The sequence below is a fragment of the Grampus griseus genome (genome assembly GCF_964374135.1).
Source record: "Grampus griseus genome assembly, chromosome: 4".
Taxonomy (NCBI): domain Eukaryota; kingdom Metazoa; phylum Chordata; class Mammalia; order Artiodactyla; family Delphinidae; genus Grampus; species Grampus griseus.
The window spans coordinates 112,037,798-112,056,023 of NC_138997.1; the positions used below are offsets into that span (position 1 = coordinate 112,037,798).

The 18,226-nt window shown below is 39.0% G+C and overlaps 1 pseudogene across 1 annotated transcript; it reads left to right on the plus strand.

Annotated features, from left to right (window-relative positions):
* Positions 1-1,923: 1,923 nt before the first annotated feature.
* On the plus strand, positions 1,924-2,243 carry LOC309822219 (HIG1 domain family member 2A-like; annotated as a pseudogene). The gene has a single exon. The product of its transcript is annotated as an HIG1 domain family member 2A-like (transcript).
* The last annotated feature ends 15,983 nt before the right edge of the window (positions 2,244-18,226 follow it).

The following is an 18,226-nucleotide window of genomic DNA, read 5'->3' on the forward strand; positions in this document are numbered from 1 at the left end:
TGCTCAGCAGGAGAATTGATCTCTCTGCTTCCTTTTGGCACAAAGGAGGTGAGTCCGTGTGATGATGTCTGGGCTAAGAGAAGTCAACAGAATTGAAATGGATGCAACCTCCAAGGGATTCCTAAAAGGCAAAGCCACTTATCCTGCATTCCCTCTTTCCTCCTTCCTGTGGGTAGGAATACAGATAGGATGGTGAGAGTCTACCTGTATTATTCTCTGCTGAAAAATACTTTATGACACACAGTAGTCACTCAAGTATTTAAATCAATGAAAGATAGAGGAACACAGTGTAAGATAGCTATACATTCTCCTGCACAGATAGTTATTAGATATCTGGTAGTAAATAATATAGTGTTACCACTAAGAAGAGATCTACAAAACTTATGAGAAAGAAAAAAGGCCATGTATTCATATTTAATGCCAAAGAGTCATAATTGATATTCTAATAATTACGGAAGTTATGAAAAGAAATAGCCAGGCACTTTATGTCAGTGACCCATGTCTAGAAGTCACACAGAGATATGATCTGTGCTCAAGGTCAAGAATAAAGCACTCTAGAGTCAGGAAGCTGGTATCAAAACCCAACAAAATCAAAACAGGAGGAAAGATTAAAGCAACAACATTTTTTCAGGACATTATATATTCTTGGGCTCAAGTTGTTCAGAGTAACAAAGTTAAGATAGAGAATTTTATTTTGCTTAAATCTTTTTAAGATAAAGGGGCATGTATTATCTCACCTAACTACAATGTTAGGAGAAAATTCTCAGACTTCAGGCAGAGCTGGACCCAAATGTTAAGAGGATGTCATTGAGAATCCATTGTCTCTCTCTCTCTCTCTTTTTCTTTTTACTTTTGAACTCAATTTAGACTTATAGAAGACTTAGTAATTCAGGCTTACAGAGAGTTCCTGTATACCCTTTCCTTACTCAGCTGCCCTTTTGTTAATATCTTACATAACCATAGTACAATTACCAAAGCTAATAAATCAACCTTGGTACAGGTTTGTTGACTAAATTATAGACCTTATTAAAATTTCACTAGTTTTGGGCTTCTCTGGTGGCGCAGTGGTTGAGAGTCCGCCTGCTGATGCTAGGGGACGCGGGTTCGTGCCCCGGTCCGGGAGGATCCCACGTGCCGCGGAGCAGCTGGGCCCGTGAGCCGTGGCCGCTGGGCCTGCGCGTTCGGAGCCTGTGCTCCGCAGCCGGAGAGGCCGCAACAGTGAGAGGCCCGCGTACCGCAAAAAAAAAAAAGAAAAATTTCACCAGTTTTTTTCACTGACATTTTTTCCTGTTCCAGTATCCTACCAGGATTCCACCTTGCATTTAGTTGTTATACCTCCCCAGTCTCCTCTGATGCATAATAGCTCCTCAGTTTTCCATGTCTCTCATGATGTTGACATTTTCGAAGATTATTGGCCAGTTATTTGGTAGAATGTCTCTCAGTTTGGGTTCCTCTGAATTTTTTCTCTTGATTGGAATAAGGTTCTGTATTTTTGGCAAGAATATCACAGAAACTATGCTATTGCCTTCTCAAGGAATCTTATCAAAGGATTAACAGTGTAATAATGTTTCATTACTGGTGATGTTAATCTTGATCAATTGGGTAAGTGGTGTCTACTGGGTTTCTCCACCTTGAAGTTGCTATCTTTCCCTTTGGAGGTAAAAAATACTTTGGAGGAGATCATTTAGTCTATGCAAGTTCTGTGTCTCCCACAAATTTTGGGCATTAATTTTATTGAGATTCAAAATTTCAAGTAGAAAACAAATCCTCTTTTACTAGTATACATGAAAAACTCACAACTAAAAAAAAAAGGACAAACAACGAACTGGAAAAAAAATCACAATCTAAAACTTACTGAAAAAGATGTGTATTAAGAAAACCATATTAGTGTCCTGATTTTCTCCTACTGCTGTAGCCTGAAACATGGCGACTCCTGGCCCTGTCACTCCAGAGGCACCCTTTAAACCATCGCAGCCCCCAGTCATTGAGGGCTTTCGCCCCAGTGTACACAGCACTTCAGAAAGCTTCAAGGAAAAGTTTCTTCGCAAGACCCGCGAGAACCCAATGGAACCCACAGGCTGCCTGGGCACAGCAGCCGCCCTTACCTACGGCCTCTACTGCTTCCACCGGGGTCAGAACCAACACTCCCAGCTCATGATGCCCACCCGAATTGCCCCCAGGGCTTCATGGTCATAGCCATCTTGGCGGGTCTGGCTGCATCCACACTGAAATCTCGACCCTGAGTCGGTGGCCTGGCCTTTGAAAGCTCCGCGGAGATCGTTCCCAGTTACAGGAGCAACCGCCGGTCCTGCCACTGGCATTATTCCCTCATCACCCCTGACAAGACCCTGTATCAGTGGTGTCAGAAGTAGCCAATTGTGTAACCGACAGATTTTTTCAGGAATCTCAGGTTCGGTTCAGTTTGAGTGTTGCATACTTCTAGTTGTGCTGCACCTTCTCCACTCCCTACTTAATAAACTCTGATCCACTTGTAAAAAAAAAAAAAAAAGGAAAGAAAGAAAGAAAACCATAGACCATAGTATACTACAGTAACATTTAAAAATTATAATAGTGTCTAACTATTGTTTTTGCTTCAAATGCTGTATATCAGTGGTTCTTACACTTTTCTAGGCCATGGAACCTCTGGAGAATCTGATGAAAGATGAGAGCTCACTCTATCCCTTAAAAAATGAAAATAGGCACGTGTTGACAATTTTGGGAATTCATAAACCACCAAACCTCATCCTTAGATTGCTGAGGGGTCTTCAGGCTAAGCACCTCTTTCTTAATACCAAAGAGCAACTGTAACTCAATTTGCTTTTCATAGGTCCACCTATATGCCCTTCCTTGATGATGTCCTTTCCTCAGTTTGTTATGGTAGAAAAAGTGAAAAGAGGGAAGGAGGAAAGGAGGGAAGGAGAGAAGGAAGAAAGGAAGGAAGGAAGGAAGGAAGGAAGGAAGGGCAGATGGGGGCCAGGTTGGAGAGAGGAAGAGAGAGGTAGAAAGAAATAATCATAATATCCCATGTTCCCATTACTTCTCTTGCCCAGAATAGAAAAAAATAGTCTTAAAAAATGACCAATTCTTCTTATTTTTTTCCTAAACTGCTTTTTAAGTTGGATCTTGAGGTGTGTTAGAAACTATTCATTTTACCCCATTCAGCTTTTCTTTCCTCCCTTATCCCATCCACCCAATACCCCCCCATACTTTTTCCTTTCTGAGTACATTGCTCCCTCAAAGATTTTATGTTTCTTTCAAATATATGTTCACAGGAATTGTGTACTACAACAAGAATTATATTCTTCCAAGTAAAAAACAGAAGGAAGCTAAGAAGTTCTGACATCTACTTTTAAAGACAAATTTTCACCAGGATCCTAGGGTCACTTTGTCCGCTTTTTAAAGGAAGGCCTAAAAATATCTTAGGGTCTTTTTTCTTCTTTAAAACTGTTTCTCTTCTGAAGCAGTTGACACCATTCCATGAAATTTTTGCAGCAAATGTGCACTAAGTGCACTCAATGTCATGAAACTCCTTTCTGTTTTCCGGCATGTTGGGATGTTGACTCAAATGCATTTCATTTGAAAATTAAAAGCAAATTTCATAAGCTATTTGCTTTGCACGGAGAAATTTGGGTCAGTCAGTGAGAAAGACAACGGGCTTTTTTCACGGACCTGTTTTGAGGTAAGAACCATGCCTTTCCTAGAAGGACTCTTGCCCCTCCCACCTGAGGGAGCTCTGGGTGTTCTTCACCACAACTATTTCTTCATCCTAAGAATCTTTGGGCCTAATCGTTGTTCCAGAAAATTTTGAGTCAAGTCTGCTGCATTAGCCTTTTACATAATACAATTTGGAAAAACTCTTTTCAGCATACCTAATTCAAATGAGTCCATCTGTGAAACCCAAAATATGAGATTTTCATAAAATGCAGATGCAATAACAGACTCAAAGCACAAAAGACCGCATTTATACAATCCATTAGGCAATAGTCAAAGCTTTCCTTCTCTAAAGAGAAAAAGGAAAATTGTATCATCTTCTAGCCAATACAATAAGTCCTACTAGTTTAAGCTTTGATGTTGCCACATCAAGAATTCTTTCTCTAGTATGTTCAAAATCCTGAAGAACATTCTGATAATAAGAGTTGTCTTTATGACCCCCTTTGATTTCTTTCATTAATACTAAAGAAATAAAGAAGAGACCTTTGGAGACCTAAGCTCCCCATTTATCCATGGAACATTCCAACTCGCTGAATTTCTTTATGAGAAACACAAAAACAAATCTTCACCAAGCAATTTAGCACAAAAAAATCTTCTCAAAAAGAAAATCTAATATCTGAGTGCGTGATAACAGAAGGTTGGACATACACAGCTAGATAACGCAGAGCCTGTTTCTTTACTCAGTAATGGTGCTGTTAATTTAAATTATATGACGGTTATGGTCCATGAATTAGACGTGCTTTTGCTATTTGCTTGCTGAGGGGGTTTTTCGGTATCCTGAAAAAGTGATCACTCTTGAGAATAAACAAGAAAAAAAATGGATTCCAATACTCCCCTCCCCACTTCAAAATCACATAGATTTTTCTTGACTCATAGTTGCATTTTTACTTTTCAACTTAAACAACTGTTTCTTCTTATCATGAAGGATGGAAATGTTAAAAATAAAGCTTCATGTAATGGATGAAAGTATATGTGATTCACAGTGTTGGGAGTGAAAACACTGTATTATAACACTGCATCAAAGGCAATAATTCTGAGATGGTTTGGTAACTTTTGGCTTTTGTGTTAAAAGTGACATCAGAAAGCACATCACATGCCTGAGTTTAGAGCTGGGTTTTAAGAGATTCTGCTCTCAAAGCACAAGAAAAAAGGAAAACTATTAAATTCCAGTGAATTGATGATTCTATGGCCTAGTTTCTTGGGACTGGGGAGAGAGATTAAAAATGGGAAGATTCTTAAGAGGCCCATTGCAATTCACCAGGAATTTTCCAAACACAAGCTCTCCACCTATGTGTATATAGAAAGATAAGTTTTAGAGGTTCTGGGATTGCTCAGATTGTCACTGTCATTTTAACTAATGAAGTCAGGGTACTATAAGAAGAGGACTGAAAGAGGAGTTACAAGATATCTGTACTAATTTATTAACTGTGTGACCATGAAAACAGATCTTAGCTTCTCTGGATCTCTCTCTTTCTCCTTACTCTATAAAGTAAAGGAGTTGAACTAGATGATTCCTCAGGGTCTTTTCTAATTAATACTTGTTCGATAGCTATCACTGGTTCTAATGTATGAGAAGTTTAAAGAGGGCTCTACTTGTGATTTCACAGGTAAACCCTTAAAATGCATCACGAAGCTCCCATCAATCCAATTATGCTTCATTCTAACGTCTCCTGCCATACTTTACCCATAGCTCATGTGGACATATTTATAAACCATCCTACATTCAAACAAAGCAAAAGGAAAATCTCATCAGTTTCCTTACTTAATAGCTTAGCACAGAAGAACAGTAGTTGCTTCTCCCAGAGAAGAAAGTATGACCAGACAGACAAAAAGCCAGAAGCCTTTGGTTCCATGTGTCCACTCTTCATTGCCTTGGCAAGCTTTGAAAGCAGAACTTTGATATACTCTCTGAAAATGGCTGCTGAAATCAATTCTCCTGCTGGTCTCTGACCAGGCAGACAATAGACAATGGCATCTGAGCTTGCACAGTATAGACAGCATTTTGCTTGACCCTATGGACAGAGTCCAAACACATATAAAATCTAGTGGATTCCTTCAAGGAGGATATTGTGCATTTAGAGCAACTGGGACATGAGGAGTAGCTTTTTTTCCATTCCTAGTGCTCTCTCAGATACACAACCATTGACATAGTTCTGCCAACTAATAGTGTAATTGGGCAATATAGACATATTTTAACACTACTACAATTTAAACTCTTACACTGGTCCAAAAATAAATAGGTTAATGAAACAAAATAGTTAGCCTGATTCAGTGTTTTATAACTGATAAAAGAGAGACATCAAAAACCAAGGGGGCAAAGATAACTTGCTTGACCAATAGGCAACTGGAGAGCTACTGGGAGGAAATCAATGTGTGATCAAATTAGGTTTTTATCATACACTGAAATGTACACAGTGTGTATACTCTATGTACACCCCATGTGGACTAAACATTTAACTGCAGAAGTTGTATGCAACAAAAATAAGTATTGCTGAATGTAATTTGATTTCTGCACAGGGAAGGATCACTAAGCTTAAAAGCAATGGGAAAATTACAGTATAAAAGATAAATATATTTAATTACATAAACGTTTTAAATTTTGCATGTCAATTAAACTGACCAAAATAAGAAGGCAAAAAACAAACTAGGAGATAATAGTCACAGAAAATATCAGAGTTAAAATATCATTCCCATATAAAGAGCCCACAGATATTGTCACAACAAACAGCAACATCTCCATAAATAGAGAAACAACTATGAACTGATAATGCACACATACAAACAATACCTCTATAACTGTCAGATCAGCAGAATTCTTTCCAGTGATACCACTCAACTTTAGGGAAAATGTGAGGGAATCAGCACACAGCATACTCATAATCTGTTGTTTAGAACAGAAAAGGACATAAAATTTCTACAAGTAAGTAGGCAATATATTTCAAAGGCCTTAAAAAGGCTCATACAATTTAACTTCTAGAAATTTAGCCTAAGGAAATAAACTGACATGTGTACAACGTTTAAGCACACAGATAGATGCTTAATGCTGTGACAATTATAATGGCAAATAATTAATGAGTTAAGCAAGGAAACACCTTGAAAACCAAACAATAAACAATTAAATAAATTATGGTTTACTTTGTGATCATTGTTTTGAATAGTATAGGAAAACTTCATGTTATAATATTAACTGGAAACTAAAATAGGGATTGTATAGGATATAAACTCAACTATACAGTATTGTTTTATAAAGCATAAGGTAATCCTAGGTAAAACTATCCTAAAATGTTGACAGTGTCTGTCTTTGGTTGGTGGGACTATAAAGATACTTTATGTTTACTTTTAAAAATTTTTATATTTTCAAAAAGCATGCATTATTTTGGAATAAAACTTAACCCAAAGTTAACTGGTGTTGTTTGGGCAGGGAATTAAGGCTCCCATGTACACAAAGAATAATCCAGAAGGGAGTAGGAGTGAGGCTCTGAGTTGGCACCAACTCCTGGCCTCACAGTCTTTTTCCCCTTAGGGGAGGAATGGCTGGAAGAAGGCCAGAGCAGAAGACCAGGGCAGAGCCTTCCTTGCCTGGACATTAGAACATTACTGCCTGTAAATAACAGGAACATTTACTAGACATTTATTTATCTCATGAGTTTAAATTGTGGGAAATGCACAAGAAAATGGAGGAGCTCCAGATATCAACAACATGAATGTGAATATTTGAGGAGTTCAAAGCAGATGTTTCAGTAGAATATTTTATAAATAAAACATGCTGCTGGAGATTGCATTTGGTTGCATCCAAGTTGCCACATTACACAGTCTCAGAAGCACAGGAAAAAAAGACCCATGAAAGATCTGATCTCTGCTCTCTTTTCCCCCATCTCCAACCACTCTGCCTTTGGCTGGCTATTTCTCAACCTCTCTGGTCTCTTTTTTTTTCTGTTGATCACTCCTCCTACCTCAGGACCTTCACACAGACTCTGTCCTCCACCTGGAATGTCCACACTCACAAATTCCCATTAATTCCTCTGAAACTTTCTAATCTCCCTTCAGAGAGCACTTCCATAGAGAAGCCATTCCTGAGCCTCCAGAGTGGACAGGTTAGGTCTGCTTAGTTACACAATGACATGGAATCTTGGTCCTTACCCATTTAGCACTGATTGTTTGGTAATTATATATTCATGGGGGATTTAATGAATGGGTCTCCACAACAATGACACTACAAACTCAATGTAGGCAAAAAAATAAAGTCTCTTTTGCTCATCACAAAATGTCAGCACCTTGTACGGTACTGGCATATGGTAAAAACACTAATTCAAAAAGATACATATGAGGAGCTTCAAGATGGTGGAAGAGTAAGACATGGAGATCACCCTCCTCCACACAGACACATCAGAAATACATCTACATGTGGAACAGCTCCTACAGAACACCTACTGAATGCTGGCAGAAGACCTCAGACCTCCCAAAAGGCAAGAAACTCCCCGCGTACCTGGTTAGGGCAAAAGAAAAAATAGAGACAAAAGAATAGGGACGGGACCTGCACCAGTGGGAGGGAGCTGTGAAGGAGGAAAGGTTTCCACACACTAGGAAGCCGCTTCGTGGGCAGAGACTGCGGGTGGCGGAGGGGGGAAGCTTCGGCGCCGCGGAGGAGAGCGCAGCAACAGGGGTGCGGAGGGCAAAGCGGAGAGATTCCCGCACAGAGGATCGGTGCCGACCAGCACTCAGCACACCGAGAGGCTTGTCTGCTCACCAGCCGGGACGGATGGGGGCTGGGAGCCGAGGCTCCGGCTTCGGAGGTCAGACCCCAGGGAGAGGACTAGGGTTGGCTGCGTGAACACAGCCTGAAGGGGGCTAGTGCGCCACAGCTAGCAGGTAGGGCATCTGGGAAAAAGTCTGGAGCTGCCGAAGAGGCAAGAGACTTTTCCTTGCCTCGTTTCCTGGTGCACGAGGAGAGGGGATTGAGAGCACCACTTAGAGGAGGTCCACAGACAGGCGCGAGCTATCAGCATGGACCCCAGAGATGGGCATGAGATGCTAAGGCTGCTGCTTCAGCCACAAAGAAGGCTGTGTGCAATCACAGGTCACTATCCACACCTCCCCTGCTGGGAGCCTGTGCAGCCCACCACTGCCAGGGTCCTTTGATCCAGGGACAACTTCCCCGGGAGAATACATGGTGCACCTAATGCTGGTGCAACATCACGCCAGCCTCTGCCGCTGCAGGCTCAACCCGCATCCATACCACTCCCTTCCCATGGCCTGAGTGAGCCAGAGCCCCCAAAGCAGCTACTCCTTTAACCCCATCCTATCTGAGCAAAGAACAGATGCCCTCAGATGACCTACATGCAGAGGCAGGTCCAAATCCAAAGCTGAACCCCCTTTAGAGCTGTAAGAACAAAGAAGAGAAAGGGAAATTTCTCCCAGCAGCCTCAGGAGCAGCGGAATAAATCTCCACAATCAACCTGAAGTACCCTGCATCTGTGGAATACCTGAATAGGCAACGCATCAGCCCAAATTGAGGAGGTGGACTTTGGGAGTAACGATATATATATATTTTTTTCACTTTTTCTCTTTTTGTGAGTGTGTATGTGTATGCTTCTGTGTGTGATTTTGTCTGTATAGATTTGCTTTTACCATTTGTCCTAGGGTTCTGTCTGTCCATTTTTTGTTTTTGTTGTTATTTTAGTATAGTTTTCAGCACTCCTTATCATTGGCAGATTTGTTTTTTGGTTTGGTTGCTCTCTTCTTTACAGTTTTTTTATTACTCTCTTTTAAATTTTTTTTAATAATTATTTTTTATTTTAATAACTTTTATTTTATTTTACTTTATCTTCTTTTTTCTTTCTTTTTTTTCTCCCTTTTATTCTGAGCCATGGGGATGACAGGCTCTTCATGCTCCCAGGCATCAGGGCTGTGCCTCTGAGGTGGGAGAGCCAGGTTCAGGACACTGGTCCACAAGAGACCTCCCAGCTCCATGAAACATCCAACGGTGAAAATCTCCCAGAGATCTCCATCTCAACGTCAAGACGCAGCTCCACTCAACGACCAGCAAGCTACTGTGCTGGACACCCTATGCCAAACAACTAGGAAGACAGGAACACAACCGCATCCATTAGCAGAGAGGCTGCCTAAAATCATAATAAGGCCAGAGACACCCCAATACACACCACCAGACATGCACCTGCCCACCAGTAAGGCAAGATCCAGCCTCATCCACCAGGACACAGGCACTGGTCCCCTCCACTAGGAAGCCTACACAACCCACTGAACCAACTTTAGCCACTGGGGACAGACACCAAAAACAATGGGAACTACAAACCTGCAGGCTGCGAAAAGGAGAACCCAAACACAGTAAGTTAAGCAAAATGAGAAGACAGAGAAACACACAGCAGATGAAGGAGGAAGGCAAAAACCCAGCAGACCTAACAAATGAAGAGGAAATAGGCAGTCTACCTGAAAAAGAATTCAGAATAATGACAGTAAAGATGATCCAAAATCGTGGAAATAGAATGGAGAAAATACAAGAAACATTTAAAAAGGACCTAGAAGAACTAAAGAGCAAACAAATAGCAATGAACAACAAAATAAATGAAATTAAAAATTCTGTAGAAGGGATCAATAGCAGAATAACTGAGGCAGAAGAACGGATAAGTGACCTGGAAGATAAAATAGTGGAAATAACTACTGCAGAGCAGAATAAAGAAAAAAGAATGAAAAGAACTGAGGACAGTCTCAGAGACCTCTGGGACATTAAACGTACCAACATTCGAATTATAGGGGTCCCAGAAGAAGAGAAAAAGAAAGGGACTGAGAAAATATTTGAAGAGATTATAGTTGAAAACTTCCCTAATATGGGAAAGGAAATAGTTAATCAAGTCAAAGAAGCACAGAGAGTCCCATACAGGATAAATCCAAGGAGAAACACACCAAGACACATACTAATCAAACTATCAAAAACTAAATACGAAGAAAAAATATTAAAAGCAAAAAGGGAAAAACAACAAATAACACACAAGGGAATCCCCATAAGGTTACCAGCTGATCTTTCAGCAGAAACTCTGCCAGCCAGAAGGGAGTGGCAGGACATTTAAAGTGATGAAGGATAAAAACCTACAACCAAGATTACTCTACCCAGCAAGGACCTCATTCAGATATGATGGAGAAATTAAAACCTTTATGGACAAGCAAAAACTAAGAGAATTCAGCACCACCAAACCAGCTTTACAACAAATGCTAAAGGAACTTCTCTAGGCAAGAAACACAAGAGAAGGAAAAGACCTACAATAACAAACCCAAAACAATTAAGAAAATGGTAACAGGAACATACATATCAATAATTACCTTAAGTGTAAATGGATTAAATGCTCCAACCAAAAGACGTAGACTGGCTGAAGGGATACAAAACAAGACCCGTATATATTATGTCTACAAGAGACTCACTTCAGACCTAAGGACACATACAGACTGAAAGTGAGGGGATGAAAAAAGATATTCCATGCAAATAGAAATCAAAAGAAAGCTGGAGTAGCAGTGCTCACATCAGACAAAATAGACTTTAAAACAAAGACTATTAGAAGAGACAAAGAAGGAAACTACATAATGATCAAGGGATCAATCCAAGAAGAAGATATAACAATTGTAAATATTTATGCACCCAACATAGGAGCACCTCAATATGTAAGGCAAATGCTAACAGCCATAATAGGGAAATGGACAGTAATGCAATCATAGTAGGGGACTTTAACACCTCACTTTTACCAATGGACAGATCATCCAAAATGAAAATAAATAAGGAAACACAGGCTTTAAATGACACATTAAACAAGATAGACTTAATTAATCTTTATGGGACATTCCATCCAAAAACAACAGAATACACATTCTTCTCAAATGCTCATGGAACATTCTCCAGGATAAATCATATCTTGGGTCACAAATCAAACCTTGGTAAATTTAAGAAAATTGAAATTGTATCAAGGATCTATTCCCACCACAACACTATGAGACTAGATATCAATTACAGAAAAAAATCTGTAAAAAATACAAACACATGGAGGCTAAACAATATGCTACTTAATAACCAAGAGATCACTGAAGAAATCAAAGAGGAAATCCAAAACTGCCTAGAAACAAATGACAATGAAAACACGATGACCCAAAACCTATGGGATGCAGCAAAAGCAGTTCTATGAGGGAAGTTTATAGCAATACAATCCTACCTCAAGAAACAAGAAACATCTCAAATAAACAACCTAACCTTACACCCAAAGCCATTCGAGGAAGAACAAAAAAACCCTAAAGTTAGCAGAAGGAAAGAAATCATGAAGATCAGATCAGAAATAAACGAAAAAGAAATGAAGGAAACGATAGCAAAGATCAATAAAACTAAATGCTGGTTCTTTGAGATGGTAAACAAAACTGATAAACCATTAGCCAGACTCGTCAAGAAAAAAAGAGAGAAGACTCAAATCAATAGAATTAGAAATGAAAAAGGAGAAGTAACAAGTGACACTGCAGAAATACAAAGGATCATGAGAGATTACTACAAGCAATATATGCCAATAAAATGGACAACCTAGAAGAAATAGACAAATTCTTAGAAATGCACAACCAACAGAGACTGAACCAGGAAGAAATAGAAAATATGAACAGGCCAATCAGAAGCACTGAAATTGAAACTGTGATTAAAACTCTTCCAACAAACAAAAGCCCAGGACCAGATGGCTTCACAGCTGAATTCTATCAAACATTTAGAGAACAGCTAACACCTATTCTTCTCAAACTCTTCCAAAATGTAGCAGAGGGAGGAACATTCCCAAACTCATTCTACAAGGGCACCATCACCCTGATACCAAGGCCAGGCAAAGATGTCATGAAGAAAGAACACTACAGGCCAATGTCACTGATGAACATAGATGCAAAAATCCTAAACAAAATACTAGCAAACAGAATCCAACAGCACATTAAAAGTATCATACACCATGATCAAGTGGGGTTTATCCCAGGAATGCAAGGATTATTCAATATACGCAAATCAATCAATGTGATAAACCATATTAACAAACTAAAGGAGAAAAACCATATGATCATATCAATAGATGCAGAGAAAGCTTTCGACAAAATTCAACACCCATTTATGATAAAAACCCTGCAGAAAGTAGGCATAGAGGGAACTTTCCTCAACATAATAAAGGCCATATATGACAAACCCACAGCCAACATCGTTCTCAATGGTGAAAAATGGAAACCATTTCCACTAAGATCAGGAACAAGACAAGGTTGCCCACTCTCACAACTCTTATTCAACATAATTTTGGAAGTTTTAGCCACAGCAATCAGAGTAGAAAAAGAAATAAAAGGAATCCAAATCAGAAAAGAAGTAAAAGTGTCACTGTTTGCAGATAACATGATACTATATATAAAGAATCCTAAAGATGCTACCAGAGGACTACAAGAGCTAATCCATGAATTTGGTAGAGTAGCAGGATACAAAATTAATGCACAGAAATCTCTTGCATTCCTATACACTAATGATGAAAAATCTGAAGAGAAATTAAGAAAACACTCCCATTTACCATTGCAACAAAGAGAATAAAATATCTAGGAATAAGCTTACCTAAGGAGACAAGAGACCTATATGCAGAAAACTATAAGACACTGATGAAGGAAAGTAAAGACAGTAAAAACAAATGGAGATATATACCATGTTCTTGGATTGGAAGAATCAACATTGTGAAAATGACTCTACTACCCAAAGCAATCTACAGATTCAATGCAATCCCTATCAAACTACCACTGGCATTTTTCACAGTACTAGAACAAAAAATTTCACAATTTGTATGGAAACACAGAAGACCCCGAATAGCCAAAGCAATCTTGAGAAAGAAAAATGGAGCTGGAGGAATTAGACTCCCTGATTTCAGACTATACTACAAAGCTACAGTAATCAAGACAGTATGGTACTGGCACAAAAACAGAAATATAGATCAATGGAACAGGATAGAAAGCCCAGAGATAAACCCATGCACATATAGTCACCTTATCTTTGATAAAGGAGGCAAGAATATACAGTGGAGAAAAGACAGTCTCTTCAATAAGTGGTGCTGGGAAAACTGGACAGCTACATGCAAAAGAATGAAATTAGAACACTTCCTAACACCACACACAAAAATAAACTCAAAATGGATTAAAGACCTAAATGTAAGGCCAGACACTATCAAACTCTTAGAGGAAAACATAGGCAGAACACTATGACATAAATCACAGCAAGGTCCTTTTTGATGCACCTCCTAGAGAAATGGAAATAAAAACAAAAATAAACAAATGGGACCTAATGAAACTTCAAAGCTTTTGCAAAGCAACCATAAACAAGATGACAAGACAACCCTCAGAATGGGAGAAAATATTTGCAGATGAAGCAACTGACAAAGGATTAATCTCCAAAATTTACAAGCAGCTCATGCAGCTCAGTATCAAAAAAGCAAACAACCCAATCCAAAAATGGGCAGACGACCTAATTAGACATTTCCCCAAAGAAGATATACAGATTGCCAACAAACAGATGAAAGAATGCTCAACATCATTAATCATTAGAGAAATGCAAATCAAAACTACAATGAGATTATCATCTCACACAGGTCAGGAATGGCCATCATCTAAAAATCTACAAACAATAAATGCAGGAGAGCATGTGGTGAAAGGAACCCTCTTGCACTGTTGGTGGGAATGCAAATTGATACAGGCACTATGGAGAACAATATGGAGGTTCCTTAAAAAACTAAAAATAGAACTACCATACGACCCAGCAATCCCACTACTGGGCATATACCCTAAGAAAACCATAATTCAAAAAGAGTCATGTACCAAAATTTTCAGTGCAGCTGTATTTACAATAGCCAGTACATGGAGGCAACCTAAGTGTCCTTCAACGATGAATGGATAAAGAAGATATGGCACATATACACAATGGAATATTACTCAGCCATAAAAAGAAACAAAATTGAGTTATTTGTAGTGAGGTGGATGGACCTAGAGTCTGTCATACAGAGTGAAGTAAGTCAGAAAGAGAAAAACAAGATGGTCAAGACGGAAATAAAGACACAGACCTACTAGAGAATGGACTTGAGGATACAGGGAGGGGGAAGGGTAATCTGGGACAAAGTGAGAGTGTGGCATGGACATATATACACTACCAAACATAAAACAGATAGCAAGTGGGAAGCAGCCGCATAGCACAGGGAGATAATCTCGGTGCTTTGTGACCACCTAGATGGATGGGATAAGGAGGGTGGGAGGGAGGGAGATGCAAGAGGGAAGAGATATGGGGACATATGTATATGTATAACTGATTCACTTTGTTATAAAGCAGAAACTAACATACCATTGTAGAGCAATTATACTCTAATAAAGATGATAAAAAAACAAAAAAAAACCAAAAAGATACATGTACCCCAATATTCATAGCAGTACAACAGCCAAGGTATGGAAGCAACCCAGGTGTCCATCAACAGATAATTGGATAAAGCAGATGTGATATATATTTATAATATATATAAAAGAATATTATATATTATAATACATATTATATTATAAATATATAAAGGAATATTACTCAGCCATAAAATAGAATGAAATTCTGCCATTTGTAGCAATGTGGATGGTCCTAGAGAATATTATGCTTGGTGAAATAAGTCAGACAGAGAAAGATAAATACTGTATCATATCACTTATATGAGTAATCTAAAAAATAATACAAATGAATGTATATAGCAAAACAGAAACAGATATATAAAACAAACTAGGTGTTATCAGAGGGGAGAGGGAAGGAGAGAGGGGCAAGTTAGGAGTATTGGATTAAGAAATACAAACTACCATGTGTAAAATAGATAAGCAGGAACCTCCCTCTTGGTCCAGTGGTTAAGACTCCATGCTCCCAATGCAGGGGGCCCACATTCAATCCCTGGTCAGGGAACTAGATACCACATGCCACCACTAAAGAGCCCACATGCCACAACTAAAGAAAAAGCTCCTGCATGCCACAACTAAAGATCCTCTGTGCCGCAATGATGATCCCACACTTGGCAATGAAGATCTTACGTCCTGCAACTAAGACCAGTGCAGCCAAATAAATAATAAAATTAATTAATTAATATTTTAGAAAATAGATAAGCAACAAGGTTGTATTGTATAGCACAGGGAATTATAGCCATTATTCTGTAATAACTTTTAATGGAATATAATCTATAAAAATACTGAATCATTATGCTGTACCTCTGAAACTAATATTATAAATCAATTATACTTCAATTAAAAAAAGAAATTCTGTAAATATTTGATGGATGATCACACAACATACTAGAAGAAAAGTCAGGGTACAAAAAACTGAACTCATCACCACACAGCTAGGTTACCTATACAACTTAAGGAGCAAGCGATTTGGATCAATGGCTTAACAGAGCAGGAGTCTCTGGGACCAACTCTGTATGTGGAGGGGATGGCAGCAACATCAAATGCTCCAATAGCTGCCTGAAGACTTCCTAGGTCTTTTAACGTGGACCATGAAACAGTAAGCTGGAGCCAGCTTATACTAGCTTGCCCAGAGAACCAGTTGTGTACATCTCTCCAAATTCCAGTGATGTCAAGTTGGTAGCCTTGAAATCTGCCTTGGTGGGAATATTTACACCAGGGAAAATAGCAAATGCTACAAATCACATATCACTACTTCCCCCACGCTCATTTTTGGAGAGCTGATAAACATTTAGCATCACACCTCTGGCACCATTAAGTTCCAAATCTGCCTCATAAGGCAATGCATAGTCTTAAGAAGGTTTTCTAATTTCTTCACAACCAGGAATATATATATATATGTATTTTTTTGTAGTAGAATGAATTTTAATATTATTCACTGAAAGGTAAATACATTTTTAAAAGCATGAATTATTATTACTTACTGAGGGATTGTATTTTGTATATTGAGGTTTCTATATGCATTTTATAGAAAATTTTAAACATATCAAAAATAAAGAAAATAGCATAAGAATCTACCACCTAGCTTCAATAATTATAACCAGTATTGTTTCATTTATACTCACTCACTACCACGCCCCTTCTCAATGAATAATTTTTTTTTTCTTTTTTTTTGCAGTACGTGGGCCTCTCACTGTTGTGGCCCCTCCCGTTGCGGAGCACAGGCTCCAGACGTGCAGCCTCAGCGGCCATGGCTCACAGGCCCAGCCGCTCTGTGGCATGTGGGATCTTCCCGGACCGGGGCACGAACCCGTGTCCCCTGCATCGGCAGGCGGACTCTCAACCACTGCGCCACCAGGGAAGCCCCTCAATGAATAATTTTGAAGCAAATACGATATCACAGTTCGGTATGTATTTCTGAAACATAAGTGCTCTTTTTCAGCATAACTAAAATATAATTATTATGACTACTATAATTCCTTCACGTGATCAAATATCTTGCCAGCTTTCACATTTTCCTGATTGTCTTCCAATTATTTGTACTATTTGTTTAAATCATCATTCAAATACAGTATATGAATTGACTGACATATTTTAAGATTTGTTAATCTAGAGTTTTCCTCCCTCCAATTCTTTTTTTCCTTGCCATTTATTTATTAAGAAAAACTAACCAGATTGTCTTGTAGAGTTTCACACACTCTCGTTTTGCTGATCCAGTGTCATTTATCATGTTCTTCTATTCCTCATATTGCTTATGAATTGGTAGTTAGATTCAGAGGCTTAATCACATTCAAGTTTGATTTTTTTCTGTTTTGGAGAGGGAAGGGGGTGGGGCTTCACTGCTGACACTGTGTACTTCCACCAGGAGATACACAATGTCTGGGTTCTCTCTCTTTTGTGTATGTGCGATTTTATCAGTCATTGATGATTATCGCTGAGATTCATTAACTTGGGGGATTCACAAAATGGTAATATTCTATTTCTATCATTTCTTTTTTAAATTATTTTAAAATTTATTTATTTATTTTTGGCTTCATTGGGTCTTCACTGCTGCACGTGGGCTTTCTCCAGTTGCAGTGAGTGGGGGCTACTCTTCATTGCGATGCACAGGTTTCTCATTACAGTGGCTACTCTTGTTGCAGAGTGTGGGCTCTAAGCACACAGGATTCAGTACTTGTGGCACAGGGGCTCAGTAGTTGTAGCTCGTGGGCTCTAGAGCACAGGCTCAGTAGATGTGGCGCACGGGCTTAGTTACTCCATGGCATGTGGGTTCTTCCCAGACCAGGGCTCGAATCCATGTCCCCTGCATTGGCAGGCAGATTCTTAACCACTGTGCCACCAGGGAAGCCCTATCATTTCTTCTTTATTTATTAACTGGAATAGACTTATAAAGAGAAACCTTCCTTTAAAAATTATTTGGTCATCCAACTATTTGTACCCAAGTCAAATAATTGCAACGACATATAGTCAAAGAAGTCCAAGTTCCATCCACATCCCTCTATCCCTTTCATTTTTACCCTGAGGCATAGATCATATAGAAAAGAAAAAGGATAAT